This window comes from Balaenoptera physalus, assembly GCF_965194825.1.
Source record: "Balaenoptera physalus genome assembly, chromosome: 18".
Lineage (NCBI taxonomy): Eukaryota > Metazoa > Chordata > Mammalia > Artiodactyla > Balaenopteridae > Balaenoptera > Balaenoptera physalus.
Window position 1 is genome coordinate 12,764,855 of NC_138899.1, and position 27,876 is coordinate 12,792,730.

At 39.8% G+C, this 27,876-nt stretch overlaps 1 long non-coding RNA gene across 1 annotated transcript in view; it reads right to left on the bottom strand.

The window, feature by feature from the left end:
* The window catches only part of LOC309647405, a 138,888-nt gene that overhangs the window by 49,346 nt on the left and 61,666 nt on the right, over positions 1 to 27,876 (bottom strand). The window contains exons 4-5 of the long non-coding RNA XR_014256022.1: positions 22,455 to 22,625; positions 6,576 to 7,062 (exon numbers count right to left, since the gene is read on the bottom strand). This is a non-coding gene — a long non-coding RNA (uncharacterized lncRNA). The remainder of the gene's footprint in view (positions 1 to 6,575; positions 7,063 to 22,454; positions 22,626 to 27,876) is intronic.

Sequence of the window (27,876 nt, forward strand, 5' to 3'; positions counted from 1 at the left end):
ACCACTCTGGCTGAGAATACCTGGGGTATGGGGCACAGAAAGAAGTAGGAAGCAGGACCAGCTAGGTAGCTTGCGGGGCCATGTCAAATGAAAATGTAGAGTGCTTATTTGAAAAGCAGGAAAAAAGCTTTTCTTCCGTGGTCTCCCTCTTGGCATGTCCTTGTGTTTGCTATATACTGTCCCCTTCCATTGGGCATGGGGATACTCTGGGGTGAGTGCAGACAATCACAGTTGCCTGGGACCCCAGTAGGGGTCGAGGGTGACAGTGATTACTGGGGGCTTTGCTTCTGGGACACGAGCATGTGACCAGAAGTTGCCAATCAGCCACACCTGCTTGATATTTTGGGCGGAGAACAACATCAGGACCCAGGCTCTGTGTAGGGGGTCTTGTGTTCCACACCTCCCCCCCTCTCAAGAGGAAGCAGCCTTGTAGCAGGGGTGGTTTTCTGGTGGCTGCACGATGGAGATCCTGGTGGCCCAAGGTGTGGTTTAAGGGCGTGGCAGGGGCCGCATCAACCACGGTGGTCTCCTATCAGGCCAGTTGTTGGCGTGACTTTGGCAGTTTCCAGGATGCTTAACCTTTAGCCTAGTTCTCCAGCCCTCCCAACCCAGCTGTGAACACTCAATTTTTCTTTAATTACGGGATTACCTTTGTTGCTTACAGCTGAGAACGACGACTGAGCTAAGGTCCTTAAACCCGAATCCTAATAATATAAATGATTTAATATTTGTAAAGCATATAGTGCCTGGCAGATAAGTACTGTATGAGTGTTTTGCCTTTTAGTTAATAAATCTCACTTTGAATCTCAAACTCCATCCTAAGACTCTTAGATCATGCTTATGTTATACAAATATCTCTGTCTCTAAGGAGATGTTTTGGTTTAACATGAGGCACAGTATTCGCATACTTCTGTCCTAAAGAAGCTGTAAACCCCTAGGATCTGTGCCCAAGGCTAAAATATTAAAGAGTTCTGATGGGAAGATCTGCTATTAATAAGCAACTGGATTTTAAGAACTGCTTACTTTGTCCAAACTACACTGTCTTAAGAGCTGATTGTTCTGTCATTTGAAAATAATGAAGTGTCAAACTCAGTACCAATCATATGAAGCCAAAGACACAAGTCAGAGAAGTCTGTGGGCAGCTATGAGAAAATGAAGACGGTAATGAGCTCCTGAAGAATAAATCATCTTCAGCCCATAGCTTTGTGTAGACAAGAGGCTTCCGTGAATGTTGAGTTGAAGAGGCAAGTTGCAGCAGAGAAAGCTCTGCAGACCAGGTCTGTGTCCTGCCTCTGGCAACTACTGTGTGATTTGGTGAAGACACTGAACTTTTTGAGATGATTAGAGCAGATAACATGCCTAAGCTTCTTATGTGATGATGCTTTGCACAGAGCAGTTGCTCAGTAGGTGTTTGTTCCATTTTCCTCACTCTCATCCCATCCGCTGTAAAGCCAGGATGATCTTTATACTCTGTGCATTTCAGGACTGTAGCATTGTCGTTAGAGCTTAATGCAATAACGTGTGTTGAAGCAATTTTGTCAATTAGAAGGTTTTTATTATTGAACGTGACAAACTTCATTATTTTTTTCTGATTTGTTTGGCTATGTTTTGGGTTCAAAGAATGTGGCAAATATTTGGAATTTACCAGAATGTTTGGTTGGTCATGAAAAAAATTGTCTTACCAATGGTTTGGGCCAGTGGAAATGTTACATGAAGTAATGTTGAATGGGAGTGCCTTGTGTTTGTTAAATGTCGTTGAGTTAAGTAAAAGTGAATGTCCAAGGATGGTGAAGTAGGAAAATGTGTGGAACCTATCAAAAGGTATTGCAAACTGAGAAAACCATTGCCACATTAAATTCCAGAAACGTCATATTTGATTGCTCCTTGAATATTGGGAAATATGAATTCTCCAAGGATATATCAAGAATAGCTCTTCTTCAAATTTTGCTGGACCCTGTAATAGAATCAAAGTCTCTGTAAAGACAGCTTTTGGCTATAACATTTCTCCAAAAGCCTCTGGGAAATGGTCAATAAAGTGACATAGCAGTTCCTTACACATCAAAACCCCAACTTACCAGAAAATGGTGGGGGGGTGAGGGTGGCTGGTGGAAGGAAAGGAATGAAAAGGGAAAAGGAATGAGACATTATTGCAAAGTCCAGTGATAAAGTGGACTTCAGGAAAGATTTGATCCAGGGTCTTGATGATGTTAGCAAGATGTCCTCATCTCTCCACTCTCTTCTTCCCTGCTGTTCATCCCAAGTGGGAGCCCCCTCATGTTTGTTGGCTTCATGGAAGATAAAGGAGGCCAATGTGGCTACAGCTTTGTGAATAGTGTTGAGACATGCAGGAGAAGAAGTAGGTAGAAGATGGGCAGGAGGCAGAACATATGTGGCCTTGTACAACAGGCAGAAAGTTTGAATATTATATTAAGAGCAGTGGGAGGTCACTAAAGATTTTTAAACAAGGTAGTTACATGATGTGATGCACAGCTTTAAAACACTCTGATTATCGGTACAGAATGGTTTGGTGAAGGGTCAGAGAGGAAGCAGGGCAACAAGTAAGTAGATGGTTGTAGTGGTCCCTCAGGCCTAGATAAGGATTGGGTGTGAGAGATGAGAAAAAGGAAGGAATCATGAGTTAGATGCTTTATTTGTGGTACTTCTTTACAGCCCAAGTTTAGAGAGTCTTTCTTGGTATTTATTTTGCCAGGGACCCCAGAGGTATTGCCCAACTATGACCAGTTTTTAATGTTAACCTTTTGGCTTTGGTTATTTGAGAGCTCTCAACCCAATATTACAGCACATGAGAGTGAAAAAAAATGTATGACTAAACAAATGGGACCTAATGAAACTTAAAAGCTTTTGTATAGCAAAGGAAACCATAAACAAAACAAAAAGACAACCTACAGACTGGGAGAAAATATTTGCAAATGATGCTCCGACAAGGGATTACTTTCCAAAATATACAAACGGCTCATACAGCTTAACAGCATAAAAAACCAAACAACCCAATCAAAAAATGGGCAGAAGATCTAGATAGACATTTCGCCAAAGAAGACATACAGATGGCAAACAAGCACATGAAAAGATGCTCAATATCACTAATTATTAGAGAAATGCAAATCAAAACTACAATGAGGTATCACCTCAGACCCATCAGAATGGCCATTATAAAAAGTCTACAAATAATAAATGCTGGAGAGGGTGCATAGAAAAAGTAACCCTCCTACACTGTTGGTGGGAATGTAAATTGGTGCAGCCACTATGGAGAACAGTATGGAGATTCCTCAAAAAACTAAAAGTAGACTTACCATATGATTCTGCAATCCCATTCCTGGGCATATATCAGGAGAAAACTCTAATTCAAAAAGGTACATGCACCCCAATGTTCATTGAAGCACTATTTACAATACCCAAGACATGGAAGCAACCTAAATGTCCACTGACAGATGAATGGATAAAGAAGATGTGTATGTATATACAATGGAATATTACTCAGCCATAAAAAAGAATGAAATAATGCCATTTGCAGTAACATAAATGGACCTGGAGATTGTCATATTAAGTGAAGTAAGTCAGACAAAGAAAGACAAATATCATACGATATCACTTATATGTGGAATCTAAAAAATGATACAAATGAACTTATTAACAGAACAGAAATAGACTCACAGACATAGAAAACAAACTTTTGGTTACCAAAGGGGATAGTGGGGGTGGGTTCAGGGAGGGGAGATAATTTAGGAATTTGGGATTAACCTATACACACTACTATATATAGAATAAATAAACAGCAAGGACCTACTACTGTATAGCACAGGGAACTATAGTCAGTATCTTGTAATAACCTACAAGGGAAAAGAATCTGAACATATATATATATGTATATATATATATATTCAGTATAACTGAATCACTTTGCTGTACACCTGAAACTATCACATTGTAAAATAACTATACTTCAATTAAAAAAATGGTTTAAAAAATGAGTGACTAATACAAGAAAGAAATATTACAGAATTAGACTCCCAAGGAATTCAGATCATAGAATTAGCAGAAAAACACTCTGAATTACATATGTTTCGTATGTTTTTAATTACATATTAAAAAGGGATTAAGAGTGAGAAAAGAACAAGAAAATGAAAAAAAGAATAAGTCCAGGAATATTTGACAAAGAATCAAATAGATCTCTTAGAAAAGGAAAGTATAGTCATTGATATAAAAAATTTTAACACAAATAAATTAGTAAACTGGAAAAAAAAATCTGAGGAAATTATCCTGAATGGATGGTAAATATAAAGAGGTGGAAGACTTAGGTGATAGGTTAAGAGAGATCAACGTATGTTTAGTATCAGTTCTGGAGAAGAGAACAGAAAGAGTGAGGTGGAGACTATAATACAAGGAATAGGGCTGAGAATTTCCTAGAGTTGAAGAAACATATGATTTCTTAGCTTTTAGCAGCACAAATCGTAGCAAGCACAATAAATTAAAGTAAATCAATACTTGGGGAATTTTCATGCATTGCATAGATCAAAGGGAAAGAAACCTTAAAATTAATCAGAGAGAAGCCAGGATATCTTCAAAGGAATACTATATAGCACACTTCTCAACTGCAGTAATGGAAGTCAAAAAGATATTGGAATACATCAGAGTATACCCTTACCCCCAGCTAAGCTCCAACATGAACCATGAAAAAAATAAAGGCAATCTAGACCATCAAAAACTGTAAGAGTGTACTATTAATGGATCTTCAATGATGTTTTAAATAATGTACTCCCAGGAGAAGAACTGTGAAACAGAACGGATAGTGACACAATGAGATACCACTTCATATCTGCTAAGATGACTATAACCAAGACAGATAACAAGAGTTGGTGAGGATGTGGGTAAATTGGAATCCCATACACTGCTGGTGGGAATGAAAAATGGTGCAGCCATGTTGGAAAAGAGTCTGGCAGTTTCTCAAAAGATTAAATATAAAGTTACTATGTGACCCAGCAATTCCACTCCTATGTTTATATCCAAGAAAATGGACAATATGACCAACAGAAACGTATACATGAATGTTCACAGCAACATTATGTATAACAGCCAAAAGACAGAAACAACCCAAATGCCAACTGACTGATGAATGGATAAAAAAATGTGATATATCTATACAATGGAGTATTATTTGAGAGTAAAAAAGAATGAAGTGCTGAATCATGCTACAACATAGATGAACACTGAAAACATGATATGAGATGAAGGAAGCCAGTCACAAAAGACCACGTATTACATGATTCCATTTATATGAAATGTCTAGAACAGGCAAATCTAAAGACAGAAATTGTTTTAGTGGTTGCTTAGAGCTGGGGGTTTGGGGGAAATGACTGCTAATGTGTACAGGATTTCTGTTTGGGGTGTTGAAATGTTCTAAAATTGATCATAGTGTTGGTTGCACAACTCTGAATACACTAAAAGCCACTGAATTGTACACATTAAATGATTGAATTATATGACACGTGAATTATATTTCAGTAAAAAGAAAAGAAAGAAAAAACAGAATAAACAGTGAGCAAAGAAACTGGTAAATACATGGATAAGTAAATCAACTTGCTAAAAACTGAAACTAAAAACTAAATAATAACATTTATTTATCTTAATTTTTTATTAATTTTTTATTTTAATTTTTAAATTAGGTTTTTATTCAAATTGGAAATTCAGACATCTAGAGTTTCTGGAAAAAGAAACTTTCATAATGGGAGGTTGGTCAATGATAAAGTTTTCTCATGAGTTGATTAAATGTAAATCAAATTGTATAAGTACTTAGAGAGATAATTAGGAATTTGGGATTAACCTATACACACTACTATATATAGAATAAATAAACAGCAAGGACCTACTACTGTATAGCACAGGGAACTACAGTCAGTATCTTGTAATAACCTACAAGGGAAAAGAATCTGAACATATATATGTATATATATATATATATATTCAGTATAACTGAATCACTTTGCTGCACACCTGAAACTATCACAACATTGTAAAATAACTATACTTCAATTTAAAAAATGGTTTAAAAAATGAGTGACTAATACAAATACATTTAAAATAGAAGGATGGATAAGGTAGAAATTATTATTAACCTCAGGCTCTATTAAAGTATCCATGTATGATTTTAAACTAAAAAAATGAATAAGAAGAGACTAGGGAATGCAATCAATACAAAAGAAAATAAGATTGATAAATTAGAGAGCCAAGGATCCAACTTAAGAGTTGGGGGGAAAAAAAAACAAACTCAAAGAAAATAGAAGGAAATAGAGATAAGAGCAGAAAACAAATCTCCAAAAAGGCAGTCATCAAAGTCAAATGATTCTCAAAGAGACTGTTAAAATGCAAAAACGTTTATCAATAATGATGGAGGGAATTTAAAACTGATATTGTAAATGAAAACGAGGACTTAGCTACAGACAGAACAGAAATAAAGATTATAAGAGAATATGACAATAACTTAATGCCTATAAGATATGATGACTATTTATGAGAAATATAGGCTGACCATCATACACAGAAAAAGCAGAAGCATTTACCTTAGAGTCAGGACCAAGACATGGATGCCAGCTCTCACCGCTCCAATTCAGCACTGGAATGGAGCTCTCAGCCAGTGTAATAGACAGTGAAAGAAATAAACATGTAAACACTGGAAAGATAAAGATGGGTCATTGCTACTAGAAGAGTATATGGTTTTCTACCTAGAAAAGCCAAGAGAATCAAAACCAATGAGAGTTAAGATGTATGATAAAAGGTCTGTAATATCTTTGTTATCATTTAATGACAACTCTGTTCTAGAGTCTGTACTGAAGATGTGATGTTATTATCTTATTTAAACATCACAGCAAACTTCTCAGCCCCATTTCACAGGTGAAGAAACATGCCCAGAGAAGAGTTAACTTACCTAAATGCACAGAGCCAGTGAGTGGAAAATCTGGGTCTCAAATCCAGAGAACGGAGTCCAAAGTCCCTGGCCTTTACCACTGGGCTCTACTGCCTCCAAACACAAGTTTCCTTCCCTACAAACTGGAGATGAAAAAAAGATGCAATTCACAATTGTGAAATAAATCATAAATGCTCAAGAATAAACAAAACAATATACATCTGAGACCTGAATAAAGAAAAACTACTAAACATTATTGAAGGAAATAAAAGAAAATCTAAATACAGTCAAAATCATACCACTCCTGGGTGGAAAGCACAATTATTACTGTGAAGAGGTCGTTTCTCTTCAATTAACATATAAATTCAATGCAATCCCAGTTAGCTCAAAAGAGTTTATTTAAAGAGAATTTGATAAGCTGCTTCTAAAGTTCATTTGAAAAAAAAAATCCAAAAGCCATTTAAAAAAAGATTTACAGTTCTGACTACATACAAATAAAGATTTCTGTATGGCTCAAAACACTATACACAGAGTGAAAAAAAAAAAAAAGATGATAGCTTAGGGAAAGTTATTTTCCATACCTAAGACAGACAAAGTGTTATATCCCTAATAAACTGAGTGCCTTCACATGGCTATGGAAAAGACAAACAACCTGATAGATAGATTAGATAAAGCTATGAAAAGGCAATTCACAGAAAAGGAAATATAAGTGGTCAATAAAATACGAAAATACGCTCAGACTCTCGAGTAGGCAGGTAAATGGAAATCAAATGATGGAAATTTCAATTTCTGCCTATTAGATTGGCAAACATTTAGAAGATTTATAGCATCCAGCACTGGCAAGGGTGGCAGGAAATGGACACGATCCTCATTGCTGATGGAGGATTAAATTGTTATAATCTTTTAAAGTCATCTAGTGGTATCTATTAAAATTGAATATGTGCATACCCTTTGATCCAGAAATTCCATTTTGGAGAATCTTGTCTACAGAAATCAAACTACCAGTAAAGTAAGGATATGTATAAACATGTTATTCCAGCATGGTTTGTAATGGAAAAATAATTATTTGAAAAATCTAAATGGTTGAATGAATTATGTTCATTCACACTATTGAAGATTATGCAGCTGTTAAAAAAGATTGCATTTGCATTACAAAATCCATGATATTATTATTAATTGAAATAATGTAATCTGTGGATTGGTTTTTTCGGATAGTGGGATTAGAAGAAGCATGGAGAGAAAGATTATGAACTATCTTTACAAAGCTTCAGTGTTCTCGACTTGTTATAAGCATGTATTGCTTTTGTACTGCCAACTACAAATTGGCACTTGCCATCTACCTCTACAAGGATTAAATTATGAGCCGCTGCAGCCGCTGACCTTCAACACCTCCTGAAAGGAGTTCAGGGTGGAGATCAGGAATGAGGCCCTCCATGCTCTGGGAAAAACTGGCAGAACAGGTCTTCAGATTAGTTAGATATTCTCAGGAGAAGATTTTATGAGCCCAATGCTTGCATCTCCTCGTATCTAGAAAAGCACTAAAATCCTTCATGGTGATGTCGGCTCCTCATGATTAGCCGTAACCTTCACAAGACTAGCAGAAACCTTCTGCAAAAAATATGTGCTTGATTGTATGTACTCCCCCTTCACCAAAATTACCTATATACTGACCTTCCCCCCTACCTCTTTGGAGCGGCTTCTCAGAGCTATCTAAAATGCTGTCTCCCGGGCTATAGTCCTCATTTTGCCCCAAATAAAACTTAACTCACAACTCTGACATTATGCATTTTTGTTTTCAGTCAACAGTGCATAAGGAATTTAGTAACGTAAATGAAAGAAAAAGACCTTGCTACTTTCTCAAACTTTTCTATGCTTTAAAAAATATATTTGATACCATATTTATTTTTTTTTGCCTTCTTAATCCCCTATTTACTTTGTAATTTTGATATTGACCATGGCCAATTTGTCAATCATGGCAGTTTCCAAGATGAGAGCCTCCAGATTTACTGAGGGACCAATAGCAGTATGTATTATGTGTAAAAGCATCCTATATTCCTGTAATTAATAGGCTAGTAGTTATTTGGGGGCATTAAGCCTCAAGCCCTGGAATTAATGCCATTTCCTCCACAGAATGATTAACCAAATTCCAAATGAATCCTAATGTGCTCCTTTGCTTATAATGTCAGAGTTACTAATCCTTTTTACCCAAGGAAACATTTATTATGTGTTGCAAATATGGACTCTGTCAGCTCATCAGTAGACCATTTGGTTAAGAGATAGGAGAAGGAAATCCTTTGTCTTTCAAGATAATCTGGTAGAGAGACCCTTGTGCATGGTGGGTGGGCTAGTTGAAAAAGAAATCAGAGAAATTCCTGGTAAGAATTGCTTTGGAGCATGCTGGCTGGCATCTTCCTAACATGTTTTTCTTCCTCAGAAATCCTTTGCCTTACTCAGAACCCTTGGGATTAGTAATGGGAACTGCCCAGGTCAAGCTTAGCTCTTGCTAAGATTTTTTTCCACTGAATGTGAACAAATGCAATTCCTGGGCTGTGTGAATATCAGTTGTGGTTTCAACAATGTTTGTGGCATTGCTAACAGTCTCTGAAGGAAAGCGCAACCTCTCAGGAAATGCTTTAATGCAGTAAGAAATTTTTTAAAAAATTGTGGTAAAATAAACATAACATGAAATTTACCATCTTAGCTATTTCTAAGTGTATATATAGATCGGTAATGTTAAGTGTACTCATACTGTTGTGCAACCAATCTCCAGCACTTTTTCATCCTGCAAAACAAAAACTCAACGTCCATTAAACAACACACCTATCTCCCTTCCCCCCAGCCTCTGGCAACCACCATTCTACTTTTGGAATCATACTGTATTTGTCTCTTTGTAACTGGCTTATTTCCCTTAGCATAATGTCCTCAAGGTTCACCCATGTTTTGGCATGTATCAGAATTCCCTTCCTTTTTAAGGTTGAATAGTATTCTACTGCATGTCCAGAAAGGAATTTTAATATTCAAAAAGATTCGTTAAACATAAAATTTTAAATTCCTCTGTTTTAACCCTTAAAGAACCTATCCTCTCTTCCTTCCTTCCTTTCCTCCATCCTTCCTTGCTTCCTATTTTCCTTTCATTCCTTTATTGAAGTTGCCTACTATATGACTGAGTGCAAAAAAAAACATAGATGATTAAGATATTGTCACTGCCCTGGAAGTTCTCAAAGTGGGCATACAGCTATGATCCAAGGCAGAATAGGTCATTTGAGCAATATGTTACAGTAACAAAGAAAGACACATCACCTCAAATAGACTCTATTTCAGGGCCTATTATTTCTAAAAATTCCTTACTGCTTTCTCTTGCAAAATTCTTCCTTTTGCTTATAGAAGATCAAAGTGGGCTAAGAATGTGGCATTTGGTAATTTAGGACTGATATTTGGTTTATTGTTTTAGGCTATAAATTCTGCCTCTTACAGAAAGCAGACCCACTCTGTGGCTTTTAGACAATGTTTGTGGTTTGCATTTTTTTATCATTAAAAGCAGAAGGGAGAGAGGCTACTGAGCCCCCCCACCCCCACCCCGCTAATGCTCTAGTCTAAGAGTGACAGACATTTTAATATGCAGCAGAGAGAGAAAATCCATAGCATTATAAGACTTGCCTCTCAAGGTCAGAATATTTAGTGAAAACTCAGGGAAAATCTCCTTTGTATTTGCACAGAGCGTAGGACCTCGTTCTACCTTAACTGAGCTCTTTGCTTAGTTCTCTTAGGGCCTATTAGGCTGTGCCCCTCAGGCCTTATTTTTGAGTTGATAAATGGGCAAGTTTGGCCCTAAAATGATAACAGGGCAGGAAGGTGAGTACCGGCTTCTGGCACATCATGCATTTTATTTTCTATCAATAGCCCTGTTACGGCGCACAGGCTCTTGGGTTTCCTGAGAAATGGAGCCATTTTGTAAACAAAAAGCTGTCATTTTAAGCCATTAGAATGCATTATATGAGGCATAATGGCCGAAGGAGAGCAATTGGGAGTTGCATGAGACATAGACCAGTGAAATCTTCGGCTCTCTGACTGCCTTGGGACTTGACAGCCATAATGAACTCAGCCTTCTCATTACCCATTGTATTAAAAAAAAAAAATCTCTGGAGCAAAAGCATACATGTGCTTTCCTTCTTCAGGTAGAGGTGGATTTAGCAATGCTGGCTCCTGTTTGCTATTTCAGTGAATCTAGTTGTTTTTGGAGTCACATATTCTTCTCTTAAATGTTATTTAATTGCACCCCCCTCACCTTTTTGGTAAGGAAACTTCAGCTCCTTAGCTCCTAAGGTGTCGGTGAATAGTTTTAGCTGCTGAAGAACATTGTCTCTCATGTTTTGGACTTGGATCTGAGGCCATTAATTATGCTCGTGCATCTTGTATTGTAAAATACAACGTAATTCTTATTTGTCAACAGGGTAGATGGTTCCCTGGGAGATCAGCTCTAACACTGCATTCCGTGTATTAGTTTCTAACAGGAAGCACATGCCAAGATAGGATTAAACATGCAAGGATTTCACTAGGGGACACTCTTGTGTGGCAGAAAATGGAAAAGACATTGGAAAAAACTGGGAGAGCATCAACTCACCGTGCAAATTGAACCCCAGTGAAGAAAAGAGAGGGAAGTTTGTGTGGAAGGATCAGAGACTGCCATGCAGTTTAAGGTTTGTCAAGACCTTTGGGAAATCTTTGGGTCAAGGTTGGCAGTCAGAGGAGTCCCATGTCTCCCGGGAACCCAGCTGCCTAAGCATCCCTGCAGGCTCATTCATTGGTGGGTAGCCTGAACTTCAAATTCTTAATTCAAGAACACTGGCCTTCCTCTAAAAATTTGTTTGTCTCAGTCTCCCTCCCTACTAGTACCTGCCACAGTATTTGATAAATTGCACCCTTGCCTCAGAGGATGGGAGGTCAGGATCTCAACTCCACGTTTCAGATGGCAGCCAGAGAAGACAGTGTCTGGGGTGGGCGTGAATTCCACTTCTGTGCCTGTCATTTCTCTTGCTGTTTTCCAGTCTTGCAGCAAGTGGAAGGAAAATAGCAAGTGCAGACTTGGATAATGTTGGCAATTATGCCCATCACACAGGGAAGCAGGGAGCAGCCTTTGTTCGGCAGATAAACACAGTCCAACATCTGAGGAGTCATGTTTTTGGAAAATCACAGCATGATATATGGAGGGGGTGAAGGAGCGTGTTGTGTTTGAGGTTTCTGAGGCCTTTATATTCCTCCTGGTCACTAGTCATTAGACCTGCACTGTCTGAAAAAACCTGGTGTCTTTTCAGAAGAGTAAACCTGTGTGATGTGGTGAATGGTATATATAGGGGTGCACAGCAAAGGGAAAACGAATCTACACGTTCTCCAACTGTCCTAACCTCACTAGGGAAAAATCGGGAAGGGGAGTGCTTCGTAGATCATGTTTGAGCCTCGCGATCCAGCTCGTCACAACCCAAGAAGGACGCTCCAGTAACTTCCTGCTTCAGAGCTTACTTCAACGAGAGAGAGAAAGAAGTCAGACTTTCTTTAATACAGATGTCAAATGCTTGGGTCTTTGATGGACCTGGAAACCACTGGCTATCCTGAGTGTCCTGGACAGTTTTTAATTTGGGAAAATGTTTCTTTCCCTTTTGTGTTCTGCCTTTCCTTGTTCCTATGATATAACTGGCGTTTCAGGCCAGTAGGCTAAGGATTGAGCAAAAATCCATTTTCAGCTTGGACAAGGACGTAGTCCTTCCCAGAGGCCATTACCATAGGCCCTTGGCCATTTGTTCTCATCCCAGTGAAGGGCCTGAGGGAGAAACATTCCCAGCAGAATTGATTTCTCAGAGAAGATCTTCACTGAGATCAGGTCACAAAGTGGCCATCATGTCACAGCCCCAAGATGTTTCTGGGTTGTCAAAAGAATTTATTCGTGAACCTGAGGGTCATGTCCACTAGGAATTCAATCTCATAGGGAATGCCTTCTTTTTGGCAAGAAAACAATTTTACTATATAAGCGTAAGCATAACATAATGGTTGGCATATAACAAGCTTCCATAAATGTTGAATAAATGAAGGAAGTAGACCAAAAGAAAACCAGACAGTAGAATGGAAAAAACTGGACATAAATACTCTGTCTCTCAAGTTCATGCCCTCCTTGTGCGGTTTTTATGGTGACATGTCTTTGTGGGAAAACGCTGAGTATACTGCACACAGGCTGACAATGTCCATTCTTTTGGTTTTATCATAAGGAGAGCAGAAAAGGGAGGTATACAAGGGCATTCACAAATATACACTGTGATCTATCTTTATATACATTTTCCCATTCAGTTTTCTAAAGGAAAAGGCCCTACAGGTAAGTATGATTAATTCTGATTTATATATTAATCAAGGAGAGTTCAGTGTATAAAATAGAATCTGCAGTCAAATGATCTACCACTGAGCTATACCCCCTATAAGATAGAATATTCTAGGAAGTTTCAACAGAAAATCATTTAAGGTTATTAGATGCTTATAGAATTGGAAGGGCTAGGAAAATGTGTTTTCGGTTAAGGGGACTTCAAGAACTCCCCAAGAGATTGGGATTGACATATATACACTAATATGTATAAAATAGATAACTAAAAAAAAAAAGAACTCCCTAAATAATTCAGAACTGATCATCGGGCTTCCCTGGTGGCACAGTGGTTAAGAATCCGCCTGCCAATGCAAGGGACATGGGTTCGAGGACTGGTCTGGGAAGATCCCACATGCTGCAGAGCAACTAAGCCTGTGCGCCACAACTACTGAGACTGAGCTCTAGAGTCTGCGAGCCACAACTGCTGAGCCCACGTACCTGGAGCCCGTGCTCCACAAGAGAAGCCACCACAGTGAGAAGCCCTCGCACCGCAACGAAGAGTAGCCCCCGCTTGCTGCAACTAGAGAAAGTCCGTGTGCAGCAATGAAGACCCAACGCAACCAAAAAATTAAAAAATAAATAAAATTTAAAAAAAAATAAAAAGAACTGATCATCAAGGAAGCTACTACCTCTGGGGCTGCCCCGGGAGCTTTTGAGCTGAAGAACACACCAGCATGGCTACAATGCAAGGATCAAGGAAGTTAGAGCAGGAAGTTGCCTTCTGTCCCTGTTTTCTATGCCCCAGAGTTGGTGACTGGCCATAGGAATGCAGAGCATATCCACTGCCCTCACCAACGTTTCCCCTTAAAGCCCAAGCACTTGGAGAATGGACACTGGAAAGCTACTCCCCTAAGCCTCACTTCCCACGACCTTGTTTGCTAGCAGAAAAGCAGCCAAAGTGGCAGGGAGATGGCTTCTGCCTCACTTTGGCCTTCTAGATCTACAGGAGAACATCTAAGTGATGGAGGCGAACATTCAGAACTCTACCTGCAAGAGCATCTGTGGAATGTAGTTTCAGGCTTTCCAGCCTCTGCATTATTGGAAGACACATCAGGAGGGCAAGAGTAGTGGCTAGGGAGCCAACCCATCACAGATTGCTTGGGGGAAAATTAAATCTCAGAGAGGCTAAATAAAATTTTTTGCTCCAAGTGAAAAGAGAATTATGGTTAAATGCATGGGCCCTGCAATTTGATGGACCAGGGCTCAAATCTCTACTCCAGAACTTACTAGTTTTTGGTCTTAGACAAGACAATTCTCTAAAAGTTTCTGAGTCCTAGTTTATAAAGTGGGAATAATACTGCTTCCTCATGGGTTTGGAGTGAGAACTAAATATTCTGTTTTTAAAGTGTTTATCACAAAGTGTGAAGCCCAAGAAGGAGCCAATAAATTGTAGACATAATTAATAAGGTTCTACAGTAAGCAGTAGACCCAGAACACTCACCCAGGTGCATGGTCTTTGCTGTTATCTCCTGGGGTAACAGAGATGAGATAGATCAGTAAATGTTTTGAGGGCCAAAATAAATATTTATAAGATGAACGCTTTAAAAATATTTTAATGTTATTACACTTCAAACATATCTTATTATTATAATTTATTGAAACTATGAGGTATTAAGATGTATCCTACTAGCCCTATATCCAAATTGGCCTTGTTATAAGCACACTTTTTATTTTATACATAGCAGTAGATTGAGTTGTGTTCTTCTAAAAGATATATTCAAGTTCTAACCCCCAGTATCTATGAATGTGACCTTATTTGGAAATGGGGTCTTTACAGAAGTAATCAAGCCATGATGAGGTTATACTGGAATAGGGTGGGTCTTAAATCCAACAACTGGGGTCTTTTTTAAATTTTTATTTAATTAATTAATTTATTTATTGGCTGCGTTGGGTCTTGGTTGCTGCGTGAGGGCTTTCTCTAGTTGTGGCGAGCAGGGGCTACTCTTTGTTGTGGTGCACGGGCTTCTCATTGCAGTGGTTTCTCTTGTTGGGGAGCACGGGCTCTAGGCATGTGGGCTTCAGTAGATGCGGCATGCAGGCTCAGTAGTTGTGGCTCACGGGCTCTAGAGTGCAGGCTCAGTAGTTGTGGCGCATGGGCTTAGTTGCTCCACGGCATGTGGAATCTTCCTGGACCAGGGCTCGAACCCGTGTCCCCTGCATTGGCAGGCAGATTCCTAACCACTACATCACCAAGGAAGTCCTGACTGGGGTCTTTATAAGAGAAAGAGAGGGAGATATACAGACACACACGGAGGGAAGATGGCCATATGAAGATGGAAGCAGAAATTGGAGTAGCTACAAGCCATGAAATGCCAAAGATTGACAGCTACAACCTGAAGGTAGGAAGAGGGAGGGAAGAATTCCCCACTAGGGCCTCTGGAGAGTATGGCCCTTGACTTCAGACTTCTGACCTGCAGAACTATGAGACAATAAATTTCTATTGTTTTAAGCCACACAGTTTGTGGTCATTTGTTATGGCAACCCTTGGAAACTAACGCATACTTCATTATGTAAAACTGAATTCATGATAAATTGTATAAGACCATGTATATTTCTTTATTTCTTCATAATGCTTTCAGGGCTATATTACTTTACTTCCAGATTAGTATTTAGTTGGTGGTGGCTTCAAAAACTTGACATTCTCCTTTCCGAATTTTCCTTCACATCTCTGTCAAGTACCCAGTACACTCTAAATAGACCATTCAACATCATCAGGGAATACAAATCTTTAAATAATCCTGTAGGGAACTCTTTTATAAATTGAGCACTCATTTAGTTTATCATTTGTAAATTAAGTAGTAGAGTGGAAAAAGCAGTGGTCAGAGGGCCGGGAGGTATGGAGAATCATAATCACAGACATCTTTAGCTGAGCACATACTGCATTTGAATGCAATTTGAGGCATTTTATATAAAATATCTGATTTTATCCTTTGAAGTAGGAATCACAGCCCCACTTTACAAATGAAGATACTAAAGCTTAAAGAGGCTAAGAGAATTTTCTGACCAACATCACACAGCAGCACCCATCCCCAGGCTGTTGGATGCCATAGCTTGTTTCCTCAGCATTAGAACTGGTGTTGATGTATCTCCCTGGTTCCTCCCACACTCGTCTGTAAGGTAAATGGGTTGGTCTAGACAAACTTTTCTCAAGCCACCTTTCTGTGGGACAGAGCTCTGTTTGAAGCCTAGAGACTCATTTCTCTCCTGGGGCCATAATGACTATCACATTCTTAGAGATTTCTGAAGGATGAGGAACTATAATCAGCTGATTAACAAATGAACATCTCAAAGGACAGGGATGAAAGCCATAAAGCTTTTAACTCAGGCCAAGAATGAGCAGTTTCATTTTCCCAATGCTTCTTGCACATGGTGTCTTCTCCCTTCCTTTCTGCTGTTTTCACATCATTCTTCTTTCTCCACCCACATTACCCATGACCCCCACAAGTGTTTTTTCATGGCTTTCTTTTCTTTCTCCCATTATCTCCTTCTTCGTGTCTCTTTTCTCTTTTCTTTTCACTCCATCCTCACTTAGTTGCTCAAAGTCTGACCTTAAATTATGGAGACGACTTTAGAAAGTTCGAAAAGTTTGGGTATAAAATTACCTATGGGGCTTCCCTGGTGGCGCAGTGGTTGACAATCTGCCTGCCAATGCAGGGGACAGGGGTTCGAGCCCTGGTCTGGGAAGATCCCACATGCCGCGAAGCAACTAGGCCCGTGGGCCACAATTACTGAGCCTGCGCGTCTGGAGCCTGTGCTCTGCAACAAGAGAGGCCGCGATAGTGAGAGGCCCGCGCACCGCGATGAAGAGTGGCCCGCACTTGCCGCAATTAGAGAAAGCCCTCGCACAGAAACGAAGACCTAACACAGCCATAAATAAAAAAAAAAAAAAATTACCTATGGCTTGTAGGACTGGCATGGAATGGCTTATAAAAAGGAAAATAAATATCATTGGTGAAAAAAAATTAGAAAAAGTAATTGTTTATCCTTATCCTGTTACAATGTATACAGACAGACCTTGGAGATATTGCAGCTTTGGTTCCAGACCACTGCAATGAAGTCAATATCACAGTAAAAAGAGTCACAGGTTTTTTGGTTTCCCAGTGCATATAAAAGTTATGTTGACACAATACTGTAGTCTATTTAGTGTGCAATAGCAGTATGTCTAAGAAAACAATGTACATACCTTAATATAAAAATATTATTTTATTATTTTTTATTGCTAAAAAATGCTACCCATCATTTGAGCCTTCAGCGAGTTGTAATCTTTTCACAATAGTAACATCGAAGATCCTTGATCACAGATCACCATAACACAAATAGTAATGAAAAAGTTTGAAATGTTTTGAGAATAAAATGTGACACAGAGACATGAAGTGAGCAAATGTGTTGGAAAATGGCACTGATAGACTTACTTGAGGCAGGTTTGCCACAAACCTTCAATTTGTAAAAAAAAAAAAAAAAAAGCAATATCTGCAAAGCACAGTAAAGAAAAGCACAAAACATTCAAAGAGTAATCTTGAAAACTATGTCAAAATGTGTGAGCAGACGTTAATTTATATATAATGTGATAATTTATATCTCAATGACATTTTAGTTGCTGAGAAATTTTTCTGTGATATGGTATCCTTCCTAGAAGGAATTGGAAGTTATATGTGATGATACTGTAATACTCCCTTTCTCAAACTAACAGTGGATTGATGTTGTGCTTTCACATTTACTAGGTAGGCAGTGTAGAATCTTCTGTGTTGAAAGTTCATAATTATAATTAATATTCCCTTATGTAAGGAAACCAAGAAAACCAAACAGTGTCATTATAGTACATTCCTCACGTTCTTTACAGACAAATCAGAGAATTAATCAAGCACAAGGGCTATTTATGTGAGTACCAATCAACAGCAGCGGAGCAATCAGGCTATTGATTTCCAGTGTTGTCAACATTTGCTAATACACAATTATAAAACTGTTAGACTCTATCCTCTCTGTGAAAGAATGTGAACATTCTTAGAAGCTCCAGAGTGTTGTGTTGAATGCTGGAGAATTAGAATTAGATTTTTTCTTTTTTTTTTCCGGGAGTGAAAATACCAGTCTCAGAAAGCACCATGGTTCATCTAGTGCAGTGATTGCCTGGCTATTGATCATTACCAATCTATGATATCACTAGTTATTCTCCTTAAACTCTCTGTCTGTTCCAATTAAACTCCTTGCAAAGGTTGAACAGACAGTACGTAACTGAAAATACCCTACTAGAAATCTCCCCTTGGAGAGAGTTCTGGATACTCTGCTAGCTGCGATCGGCTACAGAACTGTGCTCTCATTCAAGTCCTTGAAACCACCAAGCAGCTAATCTCTACCTTCATAGATCGGTGCAGTACTGTTTGTTATGGCAGCAAATGGAATTGCCCAGACCGTTGTTAAGAAGGCTTACGGAGAGGAGCATACTTTCATCTCATAGATAGATAATTCTATTTAAATAATCCCTCTCTTGGCCAATATTATTATGATCTAGGACTTATTTTTTTTTTTAAAGTTGTTTAAGTTCAAAATGATACCGGCCTTACCCAATCAATAGAAATTGACTAGAGGCCAGACAAGAAATTCAGTTAAGTCTTTATTGAGGCACCTGCTGCGGCAGAGGGGAGTGAGAAAAAGTAACAGATTCCCTTGCGTGCCGGCTCCCGGAAGGTGAGGGTAGGGGTGTGTCCAGGGGTTGGGTCGGAGCGCTGACTTAGCTGGTCTGCCCACCCTTCTGGTGGTGTTGAGTGCAGGGGGCATGCGCGGTCCCCTGCTTTTGCTTCCGACGCCCGGTTTTTGCTCCTGGCTGTTCAGAAGTGGTAGTTGGGTTTTTCTGGTCTTTTTGTATCTTTGTCTATAATCTGCCCCAACTGTGCATGCATGCAGTTATTTTTAGTCCCATATAGTTTCTTTGTATTTTGTAGCTCAGGGAGAGGTGTGTCCAGGTACAAGCACTGCAGCACTGCAGCAAAGGGTCCCAGGTCCCAGCCTGTCTCAAAAAGACTTGCATATGTTGCCCATTTAAAAGGATTTTTTTTTTTTGGTTTGTTTTCCTAAGTGTCTTAATAAGTGCTTACTTAGCAATTTACAATGCACAGCCCACATAATGATACAACACGCCAACACCAATTTCCTCATTTTGAAGGTACATGGGATTATTGTCAGCAGAGGTTACAGTGTGTATAAACCATTGGAAAACTGTCCTAAACTCTTTACACAAGAGTTCTCCAGGAAGCCAAAAGCTTTCTGTTCAACATAAATGAATTTAAGGGTAAAGAAATCATTCCAGTTCTAGCTTCTTGGAAAAGCCCACATATCAATAGTCAATGCTCACTAATGAGATGTCAGCTGAGTGTCTCAGATGTACCATAACAAGGTTTGAAGCTTGCTCTACTGTCTTTGTTTTCTGTAGCCCTGGCACAAGACGGTATATTGTTAAATCTCTTACTGGTGGTAAAGTGAGAGGGTTTATCAGTGGAAAGGAATGCCCGGTGGGTTGGATGTCTCAGGCATTTAAGATTCTGGACAAAATGGTAACTATTTGGATATTGCATCCTTTGCTAAGTAACACTGACGCTTTACAGAAATATGAAAAGCAGCTAAGGATGAGATGGAGACACCTGAAAACTGTGTGAGGAAGCTGGGGGTCTCACTTGGTTGTGTACAAAGAAGCTCTCATCCCCTCTAGCAGGAAGGTAGAGAAAAAGGAGGACCAAGCCCAGACCTTAAGAACATGACGGCTGAACTTCAATGTCCAAACAGGGCATGTCTGTTATGCTACGTTGAGAAAACCTGAGACCTGGATACACAGCAAGGGGACATCTAGGTGGATGTCCTTGAAGATTTTGACTTCGTAAGACGTCTCCCACCTCCTGAGCCTACAGATGTTGCCAGTCTTCCCGTAAGAGTGAACATCCGCACTCTTCCCATCCCCCAGCCCAGTGCCGTGGCACTAGCGCTGAGGACTCTGTCCCAGGGCGACATGTCCTCCCTCTCTTCCCAGGACTCCCCTCCATACCTCCTCCTGGACACAGACCAATAATTAGCACAAAGGAGCAGTATAACCCAGCTGGTGACGTGCTGTGTCTGATGAGGGAGTAAAGGAATCGTACCTACTCGGCATAGACCGGCAGGGGCCAGAGTGTACCTGTGGGGCTGGATTCCGAGAGCACTGGATCAAGAGGGTCAAAACACAAAACTGGATAGGTGAGTTTATTGGGAGTGCTGTCCTGAGATTAAGAATAGATACGTTTAACCCTGGCAAATACTCCAAGAAATGGCTCAAAATTGCTTGTAGGATGGCTCCTAGAAGCAAGGAAAAAGTTATGGCCCATGCTGAGTGAAGCTGAAATGCCAGAGTTGCCAAGGCGGATGTTGCCAAAACAGAATGGCCAAGGAAGAAAGGATTAAAAGGCTCAAGGCAGTGGGCAACCAGTCATAGGTGTTCCATGCATGGCTAGATGGCTGGCCAGAGGGTTATGTTCTACAGGAAGATCTGGATGACACACAATTTACACAGGATGAGCTAAGGGGAGGAGTATAAGCATCGCTAACCGTTCCATGGTGGCTCTCTGTGGACCAGGGCTGACAGAGGGAGAGGCTATAATAGAACGTGGTTTGATAATGGCAATGAGGATGATGGTTCCTGCAAAAATAGAGGTCAGGTGTTGGCACCCTAATAACCACAGTGTTTTCCCATACTCCATCGTATCATCTGTTTTCAGAGAACCCAACCCATCACTCTAAGAATCCAGGTTCTATGCAAGTGAAATAGCAATAAATAAATAATAAACACCTAGACACGTCACAGTGAAGTTTCAGAAAATCAAAGAGAAAAAGAGAACCTTAAAAGACACCTGAGAAAAAAGGAGCTTACAAAAGAACAACAATTAGACTGGCAATCAGTAACAGTGACAGCGACAATGGAGTAACATCTTCACAGCACAAACAGAAAGTGAATATCAGATGGGAACTCAGTATCCAGTTAATCTGTCATTCAAAACTGAGGGCAAAATAAAGACTCTTTGAGACAAGGAAAGACTGAGAGATTTCATCACTCTAAGATCTGATGAATGAATTACTAAAAGAGCTGTGCTTCAGCAAGAAGAATTGAATCTGCACATGAAGTGGGATTCAAGTTACTATAATCACCCCTAAATTCTTAAACAATAGCGATAAATCTAAACAGGTATAGACTTTGCTTTCCTTCTAATGATTTCAGTGCACATCACCTGTGTCTATTTTGCAGCGTGCTCCTTAGCTTAGAGCTTCTATCCATAAAATTATTTCTTATTTTATACACAGTAGGCCCTTTATACAGCCCAAAACATATTCAAATACTCTATTTTTAAAAATGCTATTACAGTGCTTAACAAGAGTTTACAAAGATGTCCAGAGGAGTAGAAAACACAAAGAATTTTTTAACATTTAAAGGCTGGGTGATTGGTTCCTACTCATCCATTTCCTAATATCTGCATACAAATTGGTGTCTTGGCCAAAAGATAGATGACCACAGCAAGCTTGGGGCATTCTGAGATGTTTACAAAAAGTTGAAAGCTATAGCACAGGGAGCTCTACTCAGTACTCTATAATGGCCTATATGGGAAAAGAATCTAAAAAAGAGTGGATATGTGTATATGTATAACTGATTCACTTTGCTGTACACCTGAAACTGACACAACATTGTATCAATAAATCAACTATACTCCAATAAAAATTTTTAAAAAAACCAAGTTGAGAGCATGACTGTTAAATCTGGGATCTCTGACGCAATATTATACGTTGTATTTTGGAAGGGTGCAGGGACTAATATTTATTGAGCACTTACTATGTGTTATATACATTAACATATGGTATTAGCTTTACTCTTCAAAAGAACTCTAAATAGTAGGCAGTATTATTACCCGTATCTTACTGATGAGGCAATTGGTATTCAGAGATTAAAAACTCTTCAAAGTCTCAACTAGAAAGGGGCAATAATAAGATTTGAACCTAGTTCTTCAGGACCCCAAAGCCCATGCTTTGACACTAGACACATCTTCCAAGACAAGTAAAAGCAGAAGATAGCTATCAACCAAATTTATATGCACAATATATACAGTAAGTCCCCTACATACGAACCTTCAAGTTGAGAACTTTCAAAGATGCAAACGTGCGTTCACATGTCCAATCACATAAGTTAGTTCTATCTGAGGAGGCACTGTTAGTTTTTGAGGCACAGGACCCAAACGTAGAATGCTACACGAAAGTTGCAGCAGCCATTCAGAATGTAATCCAGTGCTACCGTGTCATCTATGACGAGGAAAAAAGAGCTACTACCCAGACATCACTGGATCATTTTTTCAAGAGGGTAGATACAATTGAATCCAGCAAGGAACCAGCACCTGTGCCATCAGCGTCAGGTATGAGTGAAATTGCAACTTGCCCTCCGTCTCCTATTGCTGACGATCCTTCAGCTCTACCATCTCCCACCTCCTCTCCCTCCTCCAGTCAGTAACTCTTCTTGCCTGTTCACTCGATGCCAGCCCCTGTATGCCAGCTGTTGGACTGTACTACTGTACTTTTCAAAGTACTGTACTGTAAGATTTTAAATGTTTTCTTTATTTTTTGTTTGTTTTTTATGTACTTAGGTATTATAAACCTGTTACAGTACAGCACTATATAGCCGATCGTGTTAGTTGGGTACCTAGGCTAACTTTGTTGGGCTTAACGAAAAAATTGGACTTACGAACATGTTTTAGGAATGGAGCTCATTCATATGTAGGGAACTTACTGTGTTTACAGAAGGAGGAGAAGATACAGTCTAGTTTCTCATTCTTCAACCTGTTAATTTTCAGACTCTTCTCCTGTCTCTCTTTTCTTTGCTCAAACTTATATTCTTGTATTTTCCTGGAGTTTTATTCTTGGCCTGTTTATCACCTACTTGCTCATTTTCCCAAATTTGTGTGTCTCATTTGAATGGCCAGGGGTTTACTAGATGTCCCGCAGGCATGGTTTCATTCATTTGTTCATCCATCACCCATTCATTAAATATTTATGGAAAACTACCCTATTCTAGTCATTGTCTTGCATGATGAGTATCAAATGGCACAGAAGACATAGCATTGTCGTCAAGGATCCTATAGTCTGGATAGTTCAATGTGTCCAAACCCACTCCCCTCCTAGTAAATGTTCCCATCACAGTAAATGTGTGGCCTTTAAATCCTACCAATTCCAACGTCCCTCCCTCCCCACCCCCAATATCTCTATTTCTAGTGCCTTCTTTTACGCCCTCTTCACTTACCAACTGAATTACTGTTGTAACCTCCTAAAGCTTTCACTACTCGCTTCCCACTTGGGTTCAATCTCCACATATATCGGGATAAGTGTGAGTACATTATTCCTTGGCTTAACCCCCTTGAATTAGGAATAAGGTCCGCCCTTCTTCACGTCACCCAAATCCCTACACAGTGAGGTTCTTGCTTACCTCTACAACATGGTCCCTATCTCTCAATTCCTCAAAACCCACCATTGTATCCACTTCAGCCATAATTATTTCATGCTTCCATGACCTTCCTTTTTTTTTGGCTGTGCCCCACGGCTTATGGGATCTTAATTCCCCGACCAGGGATTGAACCCAGGGTCCCAGCAGTGAGAGCACTGAATCCTAACGACTGGACCGCCAGGGAATTCCCCCTATGACCTTCCTAAGAGTATCCCTTGGGTCTGGAATGATCCTTCCACCCTAGACCACATATAACAAAGCCCTACTGATCTCTCACGCCTCACCCATTTAAATCTCTTTGAGTCTCAGCAAAATTATCACCCCTTTATTAAACCTTCCTTGACTTTTCCAGGGAGAATCACCATTCTCTCTTTTGGACCCCTAAGATTATCTTATGTAATTATATCCTAAATCTCTTAGAAAAACATATTTGCTGACATGTCCAAATTTTTTCCCCCAAGCTCCAAGTCCTTATGGACAAGAGCTAAGTATTATTCATCCTCATGTCTCCAGGACCCAGCACAGCGCTTGGTACATGCCCCATCTGTCCAGTTCAATTCATATTTGTTGAGTAGGCTGAATGAATGAAAATATGACTCATAAGGTGTTACCCAGCATAGCCTTGCAATGACAGAACATGAGGCCCCATAGAAAGCAGCTCACTGCTTTTCCCTTCCTGTTCATAGAAAAATATAAAAATACCCAAATATCTTTTGGAGTAGCTCAGCTTTATAGCCCATTTCTCAGTGTTGTTGGTCTATTCTGGAAAGACAAAGAGCCCTTGATCAACTGCAGACCAGAAGCACATTCCCTTCTAAGTCTATCCTAACAAACACTGGCAGTTCCTCTCTTAAAACACTGCTGTTTTAGAACCCTTAATTTCCTTGTTAGACTTGGATAGGGTTTCACTCATCTAATGTTAGAATTTATAATTGAAACCTCTGCTTTCTCTTAAAGCTAGCAAAGCAACAGTGCTCATCTGCTTTGAAATCCTGAAAAGAGAAACAAATAATAGTGGGAAAAAATACGTAAGTTTTACCATAAAGCATGTGGCTATTTTAAAAGATATTACTTTGGGTTTCCTTGGTGGTGCAGTGGTTAAGAATCCGCCTGCCAATGCAGGGGACACGGGTTCGATCCCTGGCCCGGGAAGATCCCACATGCCGCGGAGCAACTAAGCCCGTGAGCCACAACTACTGAGCCTGCGAGCCGCAGCTACTGAAGCCCATGCGCCTAGAGCTTGTGCTCCGCAACAAGAGAAGCCACCGCAATTAGAAGCCCACGCACCACAATGAAGAGTAGCCCCCGCTTGCCACAACTAGAGAAAGCCCGCGAGCAGCAACGAAGACCCAATGCAGCCAAAAATAAATAAATAAAATAAATAAATTTATTAAAAAAATAAGAAGTGGTTACTCTTAAAAAAAAAAAGATATTACTTTGAAGACGTATCATGGAGAAGTATAAACTCTAAACTTTGGGCTACATATGTATTTGTTTTCCCTTAGAATGTTAAAGTTTTACTCCTTAGTTCCAGAAATATGTCTTTCTATTGTTTAAAATTTAGGGCTTTTCACTTTCTTTTTTACCAGATGGCAGTTGTTATAAACATTTCCAAAGTGAATATTTTAACTTTCAAAAAAATAAAACATGAAATGGCATGTATGGAAAATTAGGCCCATTTCATTTTGTTCACTATTTTGTTAAACTTATTTTTAGAATATTTCATCAATCTGGACATTTTCACAGATATTTTTATCAGTTCAGCCTGTTCTGTATCACTTACCAGTCTGGTTGTTATGGTATGACAATGGTTTTTTATTCTTTTCCAAACAAAAAATAACCTTTCAATGACAATGCACTTAGATTTTGAAAAAAATGCATCCATACTTTCTCAGGCTGTTTTCAATTATACAAACCAACTGTATTTTAGCTTCAAACTCTCTTTAATCTTCAGTGTTATTAGAACAGGATTTGTGTCCTTGGGGACAGAGTTTTTAATTGAAACCCAAACCCCATAGCGCTAACAAAACATTTGTGTGATATGGCAATTTGTAGGTTATTTAAGGGAAGATGAGAGTCAGATCTTGGCTCATTCAAAGCAAGTTAATAAACCCCTGTCCCCATTTAGAGATAGGGAACTAGGGGGAGCCATAATAATAAAGATAATAATAATTTAAGAAATAATAAAATAATACATTTGTATGCACTTAGTGCCAGTCAGTGTTCTAAGGTATTTTCCTCGTATTAACTCTTTTAATTCTCACCATCTTAAGGGTAGGTGCTGCTGTGATGCCCATTTTGCACAGAGGAAAGAAGGAAACATAACGAGGTTAAATAGTTTAATGCCTACCGTCACATCAGTCAGAAATAGCAGAGCCAGATTTTGAAGCCTGGTGGTTGCCACCAGAGTTGGTGCTGAAATGAAGCCGTTTACCTCCCAGGTATATGAGAACTTGCAGCAGAGCTGGTGTTAGATTTCTGACTCTCATTTGCATCTTCTATTTTTTTGGCTATTGCTTTAGCAGTTCACAAGGACCCACTCTGATCTGTCTCTTCCCAAAGCACCTGTCTAGTTACCCCACTGGTTTAGCACTTCATTGCTCCCTTATTCTAAACAGGCACCTATTTCTGCCAGCTGGAAACACTCCAGGGGCAGGGACCCCAAGGGGTCTTTTTTTTTTTTTTTGATTCAAGACTTAAATTTACTATTTCAAGATACACAATGACCACCAAGCAAAATGCACATAAAAAAAGTCATAAGTAGGCATATCATAGTCAACCATTAAAAATCAAAGATGAAGAGTAAATCTTCAAAGTGTTAAAAGAAAAATTAAACATTACATGAAGAGGAAAAACAAATCAATTAACGGCCAATTTCTGATCAGAAGCTGTGGAAGCCAGAAGACAACAAAGTAATGCTTTTAACATGCTAAAAGAAAAACCATCAACCCCAAACTTTACATGTAGCAAAAAGATTTCTTGAAAATGAAGAAAAAATAAAGATATTCCCAAGGGTCTTATAAATCTTCGGGTCCTGACAGAGCTGAGCACTGGGCTGGCCATAGCAGGTGTCATGAGGGTCCTAACAGGGCCTTAGATCAGGTCTCTAACAAGTGTACACGGGGTTTCCTCCCATCCCCCTACATCGCCATGGAGTCAACACAAAGTGGAAGGAATCGCCTAGAAGCAAAGCCAGGAACAAAGCTGATCCAGGACCCTCTCTCTGTCTTCTTGCATCCCTTTGTCATGGCTGCTCGTAGGTGGGATGGTGCCTGGGCTTAGGAAGTAAGGTAGCAGAGGTCCAGAGTCTCTGCGCCAGGTCAGAGCCTCTATCTTTCGACTGAAGCTTCCTCTCCAGGCAGACCTAGATCAAAACTCTTTCAAGGGCTTCCCTGGTGGTGCTGTGGTTAAGAATCCACCTGCCAGTGCAGGGGACATGGGTTCGAGCCCTGGTCCAGGAAGATCCCACATGCCACGGAGCAACTATGCCTGTGCGCCATAATTACTGAGCCCGCGAGCCACAACTACTGAAGTCTGCTTGCCTAGAGCCCGTGCTCCAAAACAAAGAGAAGCCACCGCAATGAGAAGCCTGCACACGGCAACGAAGAGTAGCCCCCACTCGCTGCAACTAGAGAAAGCCCATGCGCAGCAACGAACACCCAACACAGCCAAATAAATAAATTTATAAAAATAAAGAAAAAGCAAAACGAAACAAAACTCTTTCAATCTGATGACTTTCAGACCTGCCCTCTCTTTCTGTTTAAATCCCATTTAGATAGAGAACCCATCCTGTCTCTTGGCTTTCTAATCTCCATTACATCTGACACAGACACGTGCAACCACTGAGCCTTTAAGAACTTCGTCACAGGTAGAGGACCTGCTGGCCCAGCTGCTGCTCAGAGCAATGGGTGCGTCAGCAGATCAGCCCCAACGTGTGTGAGCTCAAGAACGGCTGCTGCTTCCCTTCTGCTCCCAGTCTCCCACGTGAATGTCTCACGCAGGCCTCCCAAACCAGAAACATACAGGAAAGGGATTTCTAGGAAACGGAGCCCAGCTCTG